Genomic DNA, 18,180 nt, shown 5'->3' with positions numbered 1-18,180 from the left:
TCTCTGGGGTTTCTGCAGAGAGAATGTGTAGAGGGTGCTGCCAATCCAGGCAGGGTTTCTCTCTTACTCAGCCTGCAAGCGGCACACAGCTCAGTAGACTGTTGCCTAGAAGTTCTGCTTAAGCGTCCTGTGAACCTGCCTTGCAGGGCTTGCAACTCAGACTCTTGCAACTCAGACTCTTGCTTGTAGCGAATCTCAGCTGACTGCTGCCCTCCACCCTCCGCCCCTAACACCTCAGGACTGACTGGCAAGAAGTGGCTGTTGGCTTGTTAGCTCCTGCATGCCCCATGACTCATTCTGTGAGACTGGCTTTCTCCTGAATTCAGATGCTCTGTCAGCACCCCAGGAAGTGACAGCTTTCATGCTTCCCCCCCTCACCCCCCCCCGGGCAGTAAATATGGAAAGGTCTTAGCAGTCTTTGGCTATTTTTCTATGGAATCCTACCCACCTCCTGCCTTCTTGACAGCTCCCAAATTCTCCATCAGAACATGCTCAGCTTGGAGCATGTCCTACGCATTATGACTCCATATTCTTTGTAGAATTGTGTTTACATCAAAGAATCTGCTACTAAAGATTGTTCAATACCCTTTATGAGGCAAGGTTTCATGTAGCTCAGGCTATCCTTGAACTCCATATATTGCCAAGGATGACCTTGAACTTCTGATCCTTCTTCCTTCACCTCCCAAATTATAGACATGCTATTCTTATGAGGTACAGGAGATTGAACCAGAGCTTCCTGTGTGCTAGGTAACAACTCTACCAACCAAACTATATGCAGCCCCAGAGGAAAACTGTGGCATAAGACATCACTTGTCCAAAGAACTCCAACAGTGCCCTTCCGGATAACCTACAAGAGTCAGAGTCCCACACTCGGTTCGGCATGCACACTTGCAGGTCACTCTTTAAGTTCTCGACCATTAGAACAGAGACAAGATCCACAGGTGGTACCCAGGCCTTCTTGCAGGTGCACAGGTAAAAGGTGGGCTGGCACAGAGAACATCCCTGTTTTGATTTTGGCTCTGGTTACATGTCTTAACGTCTCTGTTCCTTATCGTTTAGCTAGCAAACTGGGAGAAGCCCTGTGATTATTTTAATAGATGGCTGGCCCAAAGGCAAGAAGGGTCACCGCAGCAGCTGGAAAAGTCCAGACTGTTTTGCACAGAGCACGCTGAAATATCTGTGTTGATTCCCAAGTCTCATACTATTCCTGACCAACCTCTAAGTCTTAAACTTCCTTCAGAGCCACTTGTTGACTCCTCCTAACCCATCTATTCTTCCCATGCAGCCTGAACTTCCCAGGTCCCAGGCTCATTAACTCCCACTCAGATCTATTTTCTTTTGCTTCTGGACCCTTTTGTCCCAATTGGGACACCATCAGAGGGCTTCTGCAGATGCTCTGGGTGTTGTGTGATAATTGGTGTGAATTATTAAAGTGTCTTCTACCAACCTTTTCCACAAGTCTTGGAGGCGTCTGGTCACACTGTCTAATATCACCTTTTAGGGGTGATGGCACAGTCAGTCAACCACTCGCCTTGGAAGGGTGAGGTCCTCGGTTTGAGCCCCAGAGCCCACATTACAAACAAAGTCAGGCATTTCGTCTCTGCAGTAGGGGGATAAAGAGATCCTTGGGACTTGCTGGCTAGCCATCCTGGTTAACTTAATGAGTTCCAGGCCAGTGGGGTATCCTGGTTTGTGCTTGTTTGGTTTGGGTTTTTGTTTAAACACACACGCACGCGCGCACACACACACACACACACACTGAGGTGGACTGCACTTGAGGAATGGCAAACCTAAGGGTATCCTTTGACTTCCCAATACAAATGTGTATGTACATTGGCATATGTATAAAACGTGTAAATATATACATATACACATCACCTTCCATTGAAAGCAAAGCCTGTGTTTTGATACTAGCATGGGGTAGCTATTCAATAAGAAAGAAATTCACAGAAGAAGAGCAAAAGAAATACACATTTTTCCCCATTGCAAAACACCCAGAGCTCAACATGGGTTAGCAGACATTATCATACAACTGAATAGATGTAAACTCTTCACTGTGACTCAAGGTCTGCGATGTCAGACTTCTGAGTACAAACTCAGGGCAAGTCATGATAGATGTCAGTTACCCTGCCATGCCTTCTTTTCTCTCTAACCCCTCATCTATTGAAATCTCTTTCTGGCAGAGCGATGGAGGGGTCGTACCCGGGCCGTGCTGTCTTTATTCACGCCCTGCTTCTCATACCTGTTCCCTTGTGACCCCTGCTAGCTTACTAAACGTCTCTGTTCCAGTATCTTGAAAATGTGAAACATAAACATGGCTTCTTCGTAGGAATATGAGGAAGGGCTAGATGTATACCACAGGGCCTGGGAAGATGGCTTAGTGGGTTAGAACACATGCAGACCTAAGTTTGGATTCTCAGCACCCACCAGGCATGGGTTCATTGGGGATGGAGTTAGAAGATTGCTGGGGCTTGCTAGCTGCTAGACTAGCTCCAGGTTCAGTGAAAGACCTTGTTTCAAGATCGTGGTGAGGGATAAAGCAGAAAATGTAACATCTTCCTCTGGCCTTCATGAGTGATTACCAGTGCAGGTACCCACACATGGTTGTGGGCATACACCACATACACACATGCTACACTCAGACTGATTTACACATACACACATGCACACATAAACAATACACACATATATGCAATATATTATATATTAATTATAACATTATATAATATATAACATATATTACATATAAAATTATATATTACATAATAACAGTTATATAAAATTATACACAATACATAAAATTACATATTATATAATAGTCATATATTATATAATTTATCAATATATAAGATATTATATAATATTAATTATATAATACTTAATATATTATATATTAAATAACTTCAAACAGCACATATGAAATAACTGCCCATACACATCAGACTTATTCTATATATACTCATTCATATTAACAGCTTCAACACTCATCACAGAATGAGGTATGTATCACATACTGAAATGTATCATCTCTGTTATCTTTGTCATGTCTATTCCTCTTTCCATACTTAAGAATTCAAAATCTTCCATGTGGGAGTCATATGTAGTTGTAGTTGGAGAGTCCTCAGATTATACAGATGGAGCTCACAGTTCATCTATTGGGAACTGCTATCTGGTGGCAGAATGTTCTAGACCTGTATGCTCCTTGGTATTTCTCCACATTCATCCTCCTGCAGTTGGCCAGTGGCACTTCCCTTTGCATCTGATTTGTCTCCAGACCTTTGTACTTCCCATCCGAGGACCAGGCTTTCTTCCCTCCCTCACCACAGTCAGGTGTCCCATGTCCCATGGATAAGTGGGTCACAAGGACAGACCCCTGTCCTGCCCCTCAGAACTTATGTCTGCTCTGCATGTTCCTGCCTTTAGTAGATTGCCTATTGAGCCCACGAGTGAATATTGTTTCTCAAGTTCCTCCATTCCCACTGAACTCCTCAGTCTCGATTTTTTCTCATGACACCATAGTGGAACCATTCCTAGTTCTCCTCCTTGCTCAAGCCATGTCTCCCTCCCACTTCTGGGAGAAGTCTACAGTCTTTCCACCCATCTGCCCTTCTGTCTGTGCTTGCTGCTGTCCAGTGAAGTGATCCCACCTGGTGAGGGTCGACTCTCTCAGGATTCCTAATTGCTGTAGCTCCATTTAAAATGGTTAAGACAGCTCAGTGCTTAAGAGTACTCGCTGCTTTTCCAGGGGATCCAGGTTTGCTTCTCAGCAGCATACCAGGGAGCTTACAACCACCGTTAGCTACAGTTACATGGGATCTGATGCCTTTCTTTGTCCCCTGTAGGCAAATGTATTTACATGAATACTGCACACACACACACACACATTATACTTTAAAATGCAATTAACATTTTTTAAATGCACAGTATAAAATAAGTTTTTTAATAAAAAAATCTATTCTTTTTTTTAAAGATTTATTTATTTATATGAGTAGCTGTCTTCAGACACACCAGAAGAGGGCATCAGATCCCATTACAGATGGTTGTGAGCCACCATGTGATTGCTGGGAATTGAACTCAGGACCTTTGGAAGAGCAGTCAGAGCTCTTAACTGCTGAGCCATCTCTCTAGCCCCCCAAATTTATTTTTTAAATTTCATAAATATCACTGAATTCTAGTGAGTTTGAGGTTGGAATCATGAACTAAAAAATTGTGTTTTGGTGCATAACCCAGTACAGCACCCAGTCCATATCAGAGGGTAAGAAAAAAAGCATAGATTTATGGTTGGTAGGCACTGTAACAACATATTAAACTGTTTCTTTCCTGCAAGCATGGCAGAGTGATTCCCCAGCTAATTCCTTTGTGGTCTGATGTGTGATCTCCATGTGTGACCTCATTAAGACTCTTACTTGATCTCCCACAGGAAGAAAATTGAGATTCAGTGAGTCTGAGTACTGTGCACAGGACATGTGGATAGTAAGAGTCAAAATTCAAGCCTGTAACTCCCTTCACATCTCAGTGTGGTTCTCTGTGGATGTGCAGGGCTGATTGCCTTAAGAGTCTCACTTGGAATGCACTATAGGTCATTCACATCTGCCCTGGACTTGTCCTGGAACACTGATAAATCAGATGAACACATCTAAATGCCAGCCAGATGAACCAGTGACATGTTCTTGTCTTCAGAATTATCAGAAGCCAATGCCCAGTCCTTTGGTGGTATGTGTCACCATAGCCAGATGTCATGTGTACCATGGATCAGGTGCTCATTGGCTTAGCCCTTCAGCCTCTTTTGGTCACAAGGATAACTCCACTTACTATCACTCATCTGTGAATGTACTCTGGATTAGCTCAAGTTTATGGTTCTAAAGTCAAGCTCACTTAAGTTCTTGGCCTGGGTGTTTGTAGGTTCAGCTTGGCCAACTGATAGCTGAGAGATCAGATTAAAACCTAAAATTATAAGTAGTTTTAGACTTTTTGGGTGGTCTCTAGACAAGGTTCACCAAAGCAGTAGTGATTTATGGAAACAGATCTTTCAGTTTTGAGACTGGACCTCTTGTATCCTAGGCTGGCATCACACTATGCTATAGTCCTAGGCTGGCGTCACACTATGCTGTGGTCCTAGGCTGGTGTTACACCATGCTATGGAGCCAAGGATGACCTTCAACTCTTGAACATTTTGCTTTCAACTCTTAGTGCTGGGGTTGTAGGTGTGTGTGCACCACTGCACCCAGTTTATAATGTGCTGGGAATGGAATCCTGGCTTTATGCATGGCAGAAGAGTACTCTAGCCACTGGGCTCCATTCTCAGATTGCAGTTTGCACTTTATATACATACAAAGATACAGAAGCCTATCTGTCTATCATCTTAGCTGTTAATCCATCCATAAACATTTCCGTGTGTTCCAAGGTGCCTTGGAGTGGAGTTGGGACAATTCTACAGATGTTCTGGTATGGTAAAAACAACAACAACAATAACAAAACCAACCAACCAACCAAACAAACAAACAAAAAAAATGTAAGACTTAATAAAGTACATGTCTTTCCTCTAAACAGTGCATGAGAGTCTTATCTGTGTGGAAGTACCAGAGACTGGGGTGTGTTTTGTCAGGGTGCAAAGTTAGTTTGGGATGTTGAAAACTGGTCTTTGATTTTTGTTTGTTGGTTGGTTGGTTTGGTTGGTTGGTTGAGTTGTTTGTTTGGGTTTTTGTTTGGTTTTGTTTTTTAGATAAGGTCTCATGGAGTCTATTCAAACTCCCTCTGTACACGAGGGTGACCTAGAACTGTTGATCCATGCGTTTCCCCTACCAAGTGCAGGGACTGCAGGTATGCAAAACCATGCCCAGTGTATGTGGTGCTAAGGGATCAACCCCAGGTCCTCATTGCAAGCTAGGCAATTGTTCTACCAACTGAGTCACATCCCAAGATTTAAACAACCAGAAAGGTTTAGGCTGAACACAGGGAAAGTCACTGGACTGCTCAAACACAAGTATCACAAGCACATTCTCCATTTTCTAATCTTACAAGGTTTAATACCTTTAGAATTTCAGACTCCCAACCGCACTTCCGTAATAGATGAATGAATACATTTCTTGGGTGCACAGGGCATGACCCACACGTTTACCATGCCTTGAAACACACTTGTCTAACAAACTGTGTCATGTCAGCTTGGAAGCCTCCATTATACAAGGTACTTCCCCATTGTTCTATAAATTAATCCTTGTATTTTTCAGAGTAAGAAACTTGATCTCTCCTCTTAGAAATAAACGTTACTGGATTAGTGAGTCCTTTGAATCGACTTTGGATGCACTGTGAGAATCCAGTGGACTGAGTTCAGGAGTAAAGTTCCAAGCCCATTTTGGAGCATAAGGCTGGATAATAACACAGCCTATGAATGTGATGGTGTTGAATGAAAGAAGAGCTGTTATTTCTGAAATGTGGGAACAAGTGTTACTGTCAAATGCCTGTCTGACGAACTGCCCCACAAAGACTACACGCTTCATTTGGTAAATTGAATCTGGAAGCGTAGACCTGATCCAGACCTGCTCAAACGATACCCCAAATCATTCCATTGTCTGTGGTTACTGTGTTTTGCACACTTTAAAACTCAACTTAGTGGCCTGGGGAGATGGCTCAGTGGATACAGCACTTGCTATGGGAGCAATAGGACCCAGGCTTTGGGTCACCAGAACCCACATAAATGCCATATGGGCATGGCAGCCTCCCTGCAATTCCAGCTTCAGAGGATAGAGACAGGATCCTGGAGGATGCTGATTAGGGAGACTAGCCATATTGGCAAGCTCTGGGTTCATCTGGGAGACCCTGCCTTAATGAGTAAGGCAAGAGAGCAATGAAGGATGAGCTCTGATATCAATCAGGTTTCCCTGCACACATGTACACACATGTACCCATGCACCTGTGAACATGCACACATAGGTGTGCGGATGAAGGCAAAATGACCAACTTAGAAAGCAGAGCAATGCTGAAACATTTATGTAGCTGCACGCTTTCCTTTATGGGTGGTGGTAGTGAAGCAACAAGTTTCATTAGAGTTGCTTACAGGAGCAAGGACTTACCAGTGGTTACACCACTGAAGCAAAGGTCTCTCCCTCCACCAGTGAACATTAGATGCCTATAGATGCTCTGGGATGGGAGGCTTTTTGAGTCTCTCCTTATTCCATGTTGGAATTTTGACAGGCCTAGTTTTGTGGTGATATTCTTCAGTAATGTTTTTTTATAAGAGTTATATGGCAAATTATTTCTATTTATGATAGATAACCATATAGCTTTCCCACCTCCCCCTGTTCATAGGTATGACTGCATTACAGCTTTTCTTAAAATATATTTAGTGCTTATTTTATCATGTCTATAAGTATAGACATTCCTCAGTGTCCGTTGGGGATTGGTTCCAGGTTTCCAGGTCCCCTTCAGGAACTCCAAATCCACGATCCTCCCAGATATACGATGGCATGAAATCTGCACGTAGCCTAGGCACATTCTTCTTTAGGCTTCAGATCATTGCTAGAATACTTATCAGATCTGATACAAGGAGAACACTGTGAAATTTCCATGTCTTTTTTTGTTTGTTTGTTAGGGAATAGTACCAGAAAACAAAGCTCTGTAAATGGTTAGTAAAACTCTTGTTTTTCTTCAAATATTTTCTTTTTCATTAATATTTTAAATATGTATTTATGTGTGTGTTTGTGTGTGTGTATACATACATGTGTAAGAGAGAAGGCTAGACATACATACACACAGAGACAGAGCAAGGCAGAGAGAGAAAAACAGAAGCAGACAGACAGACAGACAGACAGGAGTAAGGGTGTCCACAAAGGCTAGAAAAGGCCTTCTCACAGGATATCCTGTTACAGGTTGTTGTAAGCCACCTAATGTGGGTGCTGGGCCAGCAAATGCTCTTTAGCAACTGAGAAGTTCTGCAGCTCCTTTATTATTTTAAAAAATTATACTGTTATTACTCTTCAATGTGCAGTGTGTGTGTGTGTGTGTGTGTGTGTGTGTGTGTGTGTGTATGCAAGTTGTTGTGCCTATGCAGGCCAGAGGGCAGTTTTACTCAGTCACTTCTCCTTCTGCCTTTACATGGGTTCACGAAATCTGATTCGAGTTACCAGACCTGTGTGGCAAAGCACCTTTATCCACTGAGACATCTTGTCAGGCTTGCTGAGGTGTTTTCAGACTCCTGGTGTTTCAATCTGCAGCTATAGAATTTGGAAACAGAAGGAACCCTGTATTTTTTTTTTTTTTTTTTTTTTTTTACTGCTGAGTCAGATCATTTATTATGATCACATTTCCTTTCTATTAACACTTTTCCCTAAGTTACTGCTCGCACATGCGCACTGCCGCTCTGCTCACAGTGACAGGGAATTGGAGCCAGTCTAGATGTCCCTCAACAAATGAATGGATAATAAGAGCGTGGTACATATACCCAATGGAATTTTATTCTGCTGTAAAGAAAAATGAAATCATGAAAGTTTCAGGGAAATGAATGGACTTGGAAAGTATAAAAATATTAAGGGAGGTGACCCAGACTCAGAAGGAAGAAAGCTGCATATTCTCACTTACACGTGGATCCTAGCCTGTAATGTACATGCGTATATATCAAAATCGGCATAAATGTAGGTGCAGTCTAAAACAAACAAACAAACAAACAAACAAACAGAAAAGAGATCAAGATAGAGTGAACTTATTGCAATGAAGAAGAATGGCAGGGGAGAAAAGGACACATGGAACGTGAAAGTAGCTAAGCGCCTGGGGGAGGGTACGAGGAGCATTGAGGGCAATGGTGGGGGGGGGCAGTGGCGGGAGACATAGCGAAACAGGACTCTACTGCACACATAGAATGATTCTGTCTAAAATCTAATGTATTTAATTTTAAAAATAAAAACATAATTATATGCAGAATGTAAAAACCCCAAAATTTAAAACTGTGATTAGTTGCCTCATGTAAAACAATACACTTAGTTTCCCAACTCTGTGGTTATATGTCCTCAGCTGCTCAAAGATCCCTTTGACAAATAAGTGAGAAATAAACGTTCTTTAAAACCATTCTCCTCAGAAAATAGAGTCTCAAGTCGCCAGAGAATGTGTTTTTTTTCTCAATTGTCCAAGGGGAGAAGTTAATTATTAATTGCTCCAAATCAGGAGTAATTTGACATGCCTGCTTCCCACGTGTCTTCATTCTAATTATATCCAATTACTCCTATTCGGGTAAACAGAATGGCTCTCGTTTATTGTAGTTGGCAAACAGCATTCATTTATATCAGTTTCTGTGGTACCATGAACCCTCAGCACCTTCTTACTGTAGGAAACACCCTTCTTTCTGAGTCCCTCTGACGTCTAGAATAGCCTCATTAGAGGAAGGCAAATGGGAGCCTTGGAGCAATGTGCTTTTGTGAACAGATAAATGGATGGGCTGCAAAAATGGCAGTTATTTTTCACCTTCCTCCTTTCCTTTCCCTGTCAATTATGCTTCCAGCTCAGGAATGTGAGGCGCTTTATAATTGGCAATATTCAAAATAGCTTACAGAAAGCAAGGGAAGAGTTTTACCTTTAGACAGTTTTTAGAGACTGCCAGTAGAGGGCCTTGTTAAACTGAGTAAAAGATTCCCACCCTGCACGCCAATCGCCAATCATGACAACTACCTACCTGTTAAAGAAGCCATTGTTTTTGAGACTGTCTGATGAATAGCTTTAAGATTACCCAAGTGATTTTTAAAGTACATTGTATTTCTTTGTATGTGGAGCGAGGAGACATCTAAGTTTCCGTCTTCATTGCTTTCTTAGTAAGGAGTTAGAGAATCAGATAGATCATTAAAAACCCATCAATCAAATCGGGGCTTTAGAAGCCTCATCACTAAATCTATAGGATGTGTCTGTTGAAGTTGGGGTGAGGGGCTTAGTCTGCTTGTTGGATCTTAGTATTGGCCGCTGAGTGCGGAGGAGGAAAATTGACAATTCTCCTATTCTAGACTCTGGATTAACCGTGTTTCTGACAGTGGGGTGAGGCCCATACTGAAGAGAATCCCACGAAGAAGTCCCGAGTCCTGCTCTTCCGTGGCAAGTCCTCCTATCCTGTGGCAAGGCTCTTTCTGACACAGACTGGAGAAGGTTTAATAAGAGCACAGGGCAGATGGTCTTCTCCATTCCTGCCCCTTCTGGTGAGTTTAGCAGCCAGGAAGAAAAGATGACTTGCAGAGTCACTCGGTGTGTACCCTAAAGCCATCTCTTCCTCCTCTCTGTCCTACCAGACTTTCTCCTTACGAGTCTCTCTTCTCCTCATCTCCCCTCTTGGGACAACTCTGTCCAACTGCCTTCCTTAGAAAGGCTCTTCCTACATGCCACTCCCCTTATCAGCTCAGTGCGGTCGTTTCCTCGGCACTTATCACTAATGTAATTAAACATATGGCAGGTTATTGATTAGGAAGGTCTCCCCAGGGAGGCAAGGCCTTTCTTGGAGGCAGTGTCTCTGTGTGTCTTATAGTTTAATGATAAATTTAGCACCTATAACAGTGGTTGATCCCCAGAAGGGAGCCCCCAAATATCCAAATATTCGGTGAGTCTGAGCACATGTGCATGCTCTGGATTTTCTTCTCTAACACTTAAGAAAAACATTCACTTTAGTGTCTCAGAACTTGATGTTCAAAGCCGCTGGTGTTCAAAATGTCTGTCTATGGATTTGGGGCACAAAGCCGTGGCATTGTTCTTTTATGTAATTTTCTAGGGGGGGGGGGGTGGCAAATGTCTCTTTATTTCCATTAGTCATGGTGTTTATCAAACAGGTGCTCTAGAAGTCTCCAAATCAATGAATAAGCAAATGGGTATAGATTTCTTTTCATTTTCTTTAAATGTTTTTTTTCTAAGTATGTGTGTGTGTGTGTGTGTATGTGTGTGTGTGTGTGTGTGTGTGTGTGTGTGTGTGTGAGAGAGAGAGAGAGAGAGAGAGAGAGAGAGAGAGAGAGAGAGAGAGACCTTATGCTACAGCCCATATGTACAGGTTAGCAGCCAACTTACCGGAGTGGATTCTCTTTCTATTATGTGGGTCCCAGGTTTAGCAGCAAGTGCCTTTACACACTGATCCATCTTAGCAGCCCCTTAAAAAAATGTCTCCTTCCTTCCTTCCTTCCTTCCTTCCTTCCTTCCTTCCTTCCTTCCTTCCTTCCTTCCTTCCTTCCCAGACACCATTGCCCTCTTTCCACACCTCCCTCTATCCTCTCTGTATTGCTCTCTTCTCCTTCCACTGTGTAAGGAGGAGCAGACAAAGGAAGATGTCTTTAGCTGACTCATGTGTACTTTCATGTTTCCTTGTTAGGCTAGAGATTTCCTGGAGGCCTGTAAATTGTCAAATACTGCCTTCCCAAGATGTCATGTAATACTCAAAAAAGACCAGAAATTTGGAGTCTGTTAACACCATTAAAATGATGGAAGTTATGTGACTATATATAGGTCCTACCCAAAGATGCTATCCGTGCCTTTCAATATCCGTGGGTTCCAGCCTGGATTCTGACATCTCCCTTTCAGTCAGCTAATTTACCTCATTGAGTTTGTTTTCCTTATTCTTTAAATGCAATACCACAAAATGATTTTTATCAAATATCTCTGAAATATTTACAAGGTGGCATAGCCCCTTTGTGTATACACAGTCTCCTTATCTGGTCCTCATAGCAGCCCCCCGCCCCCCAACCCCCAGATAAACACTGTTGTCCAATCCCATTGTGGAGACTAGAAAAACCAGAAAACCGAGAGATTCATTTGTCTGAATTACATAGTGGAACTTTGATCCAGGTATACAAATATCTTCACATCCTTGTGGAATGGTTTCCAGGGAAGGATGAGAAAGGCACGTAGAGAACATGAGCAAAATGAGACTCAGATGCAGGGTGACCTTTGCTATCTTGGTTGGCTCTTTGTTACTGAGGACTTTACAGGCTCTTGTAGGTAGAATACAAGAGAGATGATGTTTTCCATGGTGTGTGACCCAGTGTTGGAGTTGTGTGTGTGTGTGTGTGTGTGTGTGTGTGTGTGTGTGTTCCAAATACCTTGTTGCTTAAGATATGGTCTCTTCCATGCCTGGAACTCACCAGTGAGGTTATGCTGGTTTGTTAGCCAGCCACAGGAATATGTTCATATTCAACTCCCCAGCACTGAGGTTATAAACATCACATACTCATAAACAAACATAACCATCACACTTAGACTAGCCCACCTCATTCCCTTCTTGAGACAAGGTCTTACTGTGTAGTTTTGGCTGGACTAGAATTCTAAGAGACAGGCTGGCCTTCAACTCACAGGGATCCACTTGTCTCTGGAGTACAGGAATTAAGGCATGCACAACTGTGCTCAGTTATGTTTTGTTATTTTTAACCATTTTGTAGTGAATAAAAAATAACTTTATTAAAAATAAAAATCGAATGGTTCTTTTCAGTGTGGATTCTGGGGATAGAACTCAGGTTCTCATGCTTTCAAAGCAAGTTCTTTACCAACTCAGCCATCTCCCCAGCCCCAGGGGGCTCACTTAATCCTCCTGTCAAATGTCAAGAGCTCTGTTTATTCAATGTTTTGGCACAAACAAGTGTTAATAGCTCAGAACAGCCATCAAAAAGCAAAAACAAAAAGCCCTGCCCATCCTGAGCCATTGAATGCTTCTGTGGGCTTCTTACCATACTGGTACTGAGGTCTTGGTTCAAAACATGACTTTTGTCCACACAGTGCTCCTGACTTTATAATTTCTGCAGTTGTATGAAAAAAAAAATAACCTGTTGAGCCTTGTGGTCTCCAGTGATTACAGAACTGTGTCTTTAAAGTACAGTGCAGCCTGGGGCTGAGAGATGGCTCAGTCATTAAGAGCTTGCTGCTCTTGCAGAGAACAGGAGTATGCTTCCAGCAGCCAGGTCCTGCAGCTTACTGTCAATGGGGACTCCACCTCTGGGAGCCATGATGCCTTCTTTTTGCCTGCATTTGCACCTGCACACATATGTGCATATACCCACACTCATACATATAAATGAAAATAAATGCTTAAAGTATAGCCAGGTCTTTGGGTAAGAGAGTTTTATATGTACTTAGATGCTTTTGATGGAGTCTTCTTTGGATCGCCTCTTTCAGGAATTCTTGTATCAGTTTTCCTAGTTGCCCTCTGCCTCTCACAGATCCCTCTTTGTATCTCTCTCTCTACCATTCAGCAAACTTCAACAATCTCTCTGCCATTTTCCTATACACTTTGCATCTCATATACCTCTCCCTAGTCAGTGCATGCGTGCGTGTGTGTGTGTGTGTGCGATATATGTATGTCTGTGGTTCTTCTTGTGCCATGGTGTGAGTGTGGAGGTCAGAGCACAATGTCAGGTGTCAGTTCTTATTTCTCACCTTGTTTGATAAAAGCTCTCTTGTTTATCACTGCATATCCCAGACTAGTTAGTTGCCAATCTTCCTGCTATACTCCTGTGTCTGCCTCCATTTACTAGAGCAGAAGGTGGTTAGCCAGTGTTTCCCAGTGGACCAGGGATCTAAAGGGAAGGGCACTATCCCTGTGTTTTCTATCTCTCCACAATCCCAAAGGCCCAAGGGTATCTTTACAATACAAATCCTGTTTAAAAATACACACACACATTCCAATTCTAGGTCAAAGGAAGAGAAATCCCCAAAGGCACAGCCAGCATGCAAGGGCAGAGTGTAATCTGGAAAGAGTTGAGCACTCCTGCTTGTATAATTCTGCAAGGAGACATCTGCTGGGCCACAGGATCAAGCTGCCCCCATCTGCATTGTGATAAGAAAGGTCCTAAGGCGACCCCACCCTGCAATGCTGCTATCCAAAATCACACCATGATTCCAGATCTCTCAACTCATAGCAATAACCAGAGCAGCAAGAAGTGAAACTCCTCCCCCCCAACCCCCCAACACTGTATTCAATGCTGGATGGAAAGTGTAGTGTAGGTGTCCTGGGTATACTGGCAGTGTCTGTGTTCTTTAGAAGCACCCGGGATTTCCCAGAATGCAGTGTAGGTTCTCACTGCACAGGGCTGTATTCTCTGGTGACAGATGTTAGAGAATCCCTTCCAATGGGTGTTTCTCCCAAGCATCTAATTATAACCTCCACAGAAGATTAACAGATGTTATAATTGTCTCTCCCCTTTGATTAAATAGTTTCTGCATGAGTGACATGCTAAGATTTTCCTTCTCTGTCTTGCACAATCTTTATAAAGAACTGGCATGTGTCTTCAATTTTCTGCAGATAGTTTCTCCATAGGCTTGGTAAGAATCTTTATATAGAGAGAAAAAACTCAGGATGAGATAGACCAAAACATGAGTTATAAAAGCACCCAGATTCTCTCATGTAGAGAGAATATGGAGGGAGTCATGTTCCTGGATTCTCTTTCTGTAGTTTATCTGTGCAGGAGGCTGATACCTGCCCATGAATGCTTTAGAAACAGCTCTGTAAGTGTAAAGGAAGATTGAACCAACCTTGCTTAGCACACAGGATGCAAGATGCCATGTGTGCAAACAGAGAGAAAGCTGTCATTTGTGATTGTCTTCTGATTGTATAGATGGGTTTTGTATTAGTTTAAGATGTTATCAACTATAAGCTTTATGAACATAAAATAATTGAGCTAGTGAGTTGGCTGAGTCTGTAAAGTGCTTTCTATGAAAACATGCTTTTAACCCTAGTACTGGGGTGACACAGGTGGATTCCTGTGGCTTGCTGGTTAGCTGATCAGTGAACTCCAGATTCAGTTAGTGACCTTGCCTTAAAAATTAAGGTGATCTCCAATGTCAGCATGTGCCCCAGACCTCAGCATGGTCTCCAATGGCAGTACAGACCAGGGACATCAATGCAGCAGCATGAGTCATGACACTCTCTCATGGCTGTCAGAGGCAGCAGAGGATAAGGGCATTAACATGGCCCCCGGTGGCAATGCAGGCCACTCACATCATCCTGGTGGCAGCAGCACAGCCTGGCCCATGGCATCCACATGGCCTCATGTCCATGGACTGTCTTCTTGCCAGAAACCATGTGGATGTCCATGATCTGTGCTTCTGCTTACTGTAAAGAACAAGGAGGCTACTTTTTCTCTGGTATTGGTGACTTCAGACTCACAGTTGACAAAAAGGGACAAAGAAGCCCTCTGTGACAATCCCTACCCTCCCAAAGTAACAGCCTGGATGGAAAGCCATAGAAGGAAACTCTTAGAGTGATAAGGATGCTGAGGTGCAGCTCTCCACCATCAGTGGCGTCCAGTGGGAGTGCAGGTGGGGAAGGATTTAGCTTTCTTTAAGGGGCTGGCCACTGGGTGTTTGAACATGCTCCAGTGAGTACATGGGCAATGCAAATTAGACTCTTTTTTGCCTTCCTCCTCTTCCTCCTCTTCCTCCTCCTCTTCCTCCTCTTCTTCCTCCTCCTCCTCCTCTTTCTCCTCTTCCTCCTCCTCTTCCTCCTCTTCCTCCTCTTCCTCCTCCTCCTCCTCCTCTTTCTCCTCTTCCTCCTCCTCCTCCTCCTCTTCCTCCTCCTCTTCCTCCTCTTCTTCCTCCTCTTCCTCCTCTTCCCCCTCCTCCTCCTTCTTCCTCCTCTTCCTCTTCTTCCTCCTCCTCCTCCTCTTCCTCTTCCTCCTCTTCCTCCTCTTCTTCTTCCTCACCTGAGACAAGGTCACAAGGGTTGTGGGAAGGACCAGGAATATGGACAACTCAGAGTCAACTGTATCACTCCAAAACAACCCCAACATTAGTGACAACTCATAAACGCTGGAACCCTGGCACTCTGCGTGACTTGCAGCTAGCCCAACAGGTGTTGGAATCTCCTCTCTTTGGCAGCTTTTACTGTGTATATAATCCTACAAAGATGAGGCCTGGTGAATCTGGTTTCAGGGATTCCCTGAAACTTGGAGTTGTTTACTTTCTGAATCATAAATAACTCCCTGCCCCTTTTAGACCTTTTTGAGTCCTAATGAACTTCCTTCCAGAATACAATGTCAGAGGAAACTGTCCTGCAGCACACTTGTAGAGCCTCTGAACCTCAGTGCTGACTTCATGCCCCATCATTCCAGGTCCCACCCAGTTCACATTGCCCTGCATTTCTTTTACTTCTCCTGCCTTGACTTATGGTCACTCTTCCTAGTTAATCTGTCATTGGTACCTCAGTCACCAGCCCATGGCACCTGATATCAGCTAAGAACACCTCTGCTGTTATCTTTTCCAATTCCCCATCTTATCAGAGGAGCAACATATCCCAGACTTGAAAGAGAGTTGTTTTGGGTCAAATTCGATATGACTGCATCTTTTTTCCCCCTTATCTGCATCTTTTTTCCCCTTATTTGTGTGTGCTCATGAGGAGGGGGCAGAGGTTAACCTCTGGTGTCATTCCTCAGGGACTTTCCACCTTAATTGTTGAGACAGTGCCTCCCATTGGCCCAGTGCTCAGCAGAGAAAGTAAACTAGTGGGACAGGGAGCCCCAGATCTGCCTGCTTCTGCCTAGGATTACAAGTGTGTGCCGTTATACCCAGATCTTTTTATTTTTAAATGTGGGTGCTAGGAAGTAGAACTCAGGTTTGTACCCCACTTTTCTTTCTTCCTTTTACCAATTGAGCTATCACCACAGCCCCATTTTTTATCTTGTTCTGATGCTTCATTATTTCATGATTCCTATGTAAAAACAAGAAAAAAAAAGTGTTAGAACCAGTCGGTGGTCAGAGAGACCTCAAACATCTCTGATCACATCTCCTTTTAACTTCCTTGCCAGAAGCCAGTACTTGTGCTTGAAAGTGTTGTAGGCAGCGCATTGTTGGTTTGCGTCTTCTATATTATTTGTACTTTTTCATTCTTTCAATTCTACTTTCTACTTCCTGGAAATCTGGTGACTCCCAAGATCTATTCCCCAGTTGTACCTGCACCCCAAGTGTGTAATTATATCTTCTCAAGTGTGGGGCAAACACAGATGTGGATAGTCAGCATGGTGTGCTGAGGTGGGGCGGGCTAGTTATATCAGCATATATTCGTTGCACATAGTACAGAGTTCTGAGGGGACATTTTCACACAAATGAGTAATATGTGCTGATCACATTCCATGCCTCATTCCCCTGCTTCTCCTGTTCTCAGACCTCCCCTCAATCATTACATTATTGTATCCAATTTCACTTTTAATTTTATGTCATATTCCATATATGATATTTTTGTGACTGTATAAGATATAGGAACCACAATTGAGAAGAAACAGTGCTTTTGTCTCTCTGGACCTGGCTTATTTCATTAGACATGATTATCTCAAGTTCTATCTTTCTCTCTCTCTCTTTTTGCAAATGACATAACTTTGTTATTCATTTTAACTGAAAAATTCTATTGTGTATGTATGAGTGGACATATGTATATATAAATATGATATACCTATCTATATATTTCATCTATCTATCCATCCATCCATCATCTATCTATCTATCTATCTATCTATCTATCTATCTATCTATCTATCTATCCATTTTCTTATCTATTCCTCTACAGATGGACCCCTAGGTTGGTTCCACTACTTATTTTGCATAGTGCTGCAGTAATACAAGTGTACAAGGATCTTTGCATTGTATTGGTTTAAATTCTTCTAGGAAATATCTGACAGTGCTATAGTTGGTAATTCTGGTTTTAGCAATTACATGTATTGGGTATGTGTGCTATAGCACACATGAGGAAGACATAGGATAGTATGGAGGAGTCAAGTCTCTACACCATCTGTGTGATCACACTGAAACTCCTTGGTGGCAAGTACTTTTACCCACTAAGCCATACCACCAACTGTGCTAGCTAGTTCTTTGTTTTATTTTTATCAACTTCGCACATATTAGAGTCATTTTAGAGGAAAGAACCTCAATTGTGGAAATGGCACCATAAGACTGAGTTCTAGGTAAGACTATAGGGTGTTTCTTAATTAGTGATTGATGGGGAAGGGCTTGGGCCATTGTGGGTAGTACTGAGCAAGCCACGAGGAGCAAGCCATTAAGCAGAGTTCTTACATGGCTTCTGCTGTAAGTCCCTGCCTTCTGTAGTGAGACAGGCCTTTAATCATGGCACTTAGGAGGCAGGGGCAGGTAGATCTCTGAGTTCAAGGCTGTCATGCTCTGCAAAGCTAGTTCAGTCCCTGCCCTGACTTCCGTTGATGGTAGACTTCCCAAGTTGCTGTTTTATCATAGCAATCC

General features: G+C 42.9%; 1 protein-coding gene across 7 annotated transcripts in view; it reads left to right on the top strand.

The window, feature by feature from the left end:
* Nckap5 (NCK associated protein 5) overlaps nucleotides 1-18,180 on the top strand; it is an 887,342-nt gene that overhangs the window by 78,985 nt on the left and 790,177 nt on the right. The gene's annotated exons all lie outside the window — the stretch shown is intronic.

This window comes from Arvicanthis niloticus, chromosome 10 (genome assembly GCF_011762505.2).
Source record: "Arvicanthis niloticus isolate mArvNil1 chromosome 10, mArvNil1.pat.X, whole genome shotgun sequence".
Taxonomy (NCBI): Eukaryota; Metazoa; Chordata; class Mammalia; order Rodentia; family Muridae; genus Arvicanthis; species Arvicanthis niloticus.
Note: the sequence above shows the minus strand (reverse complement) of the source record. Positions and strands in the feature narration are given on the sequence as shown.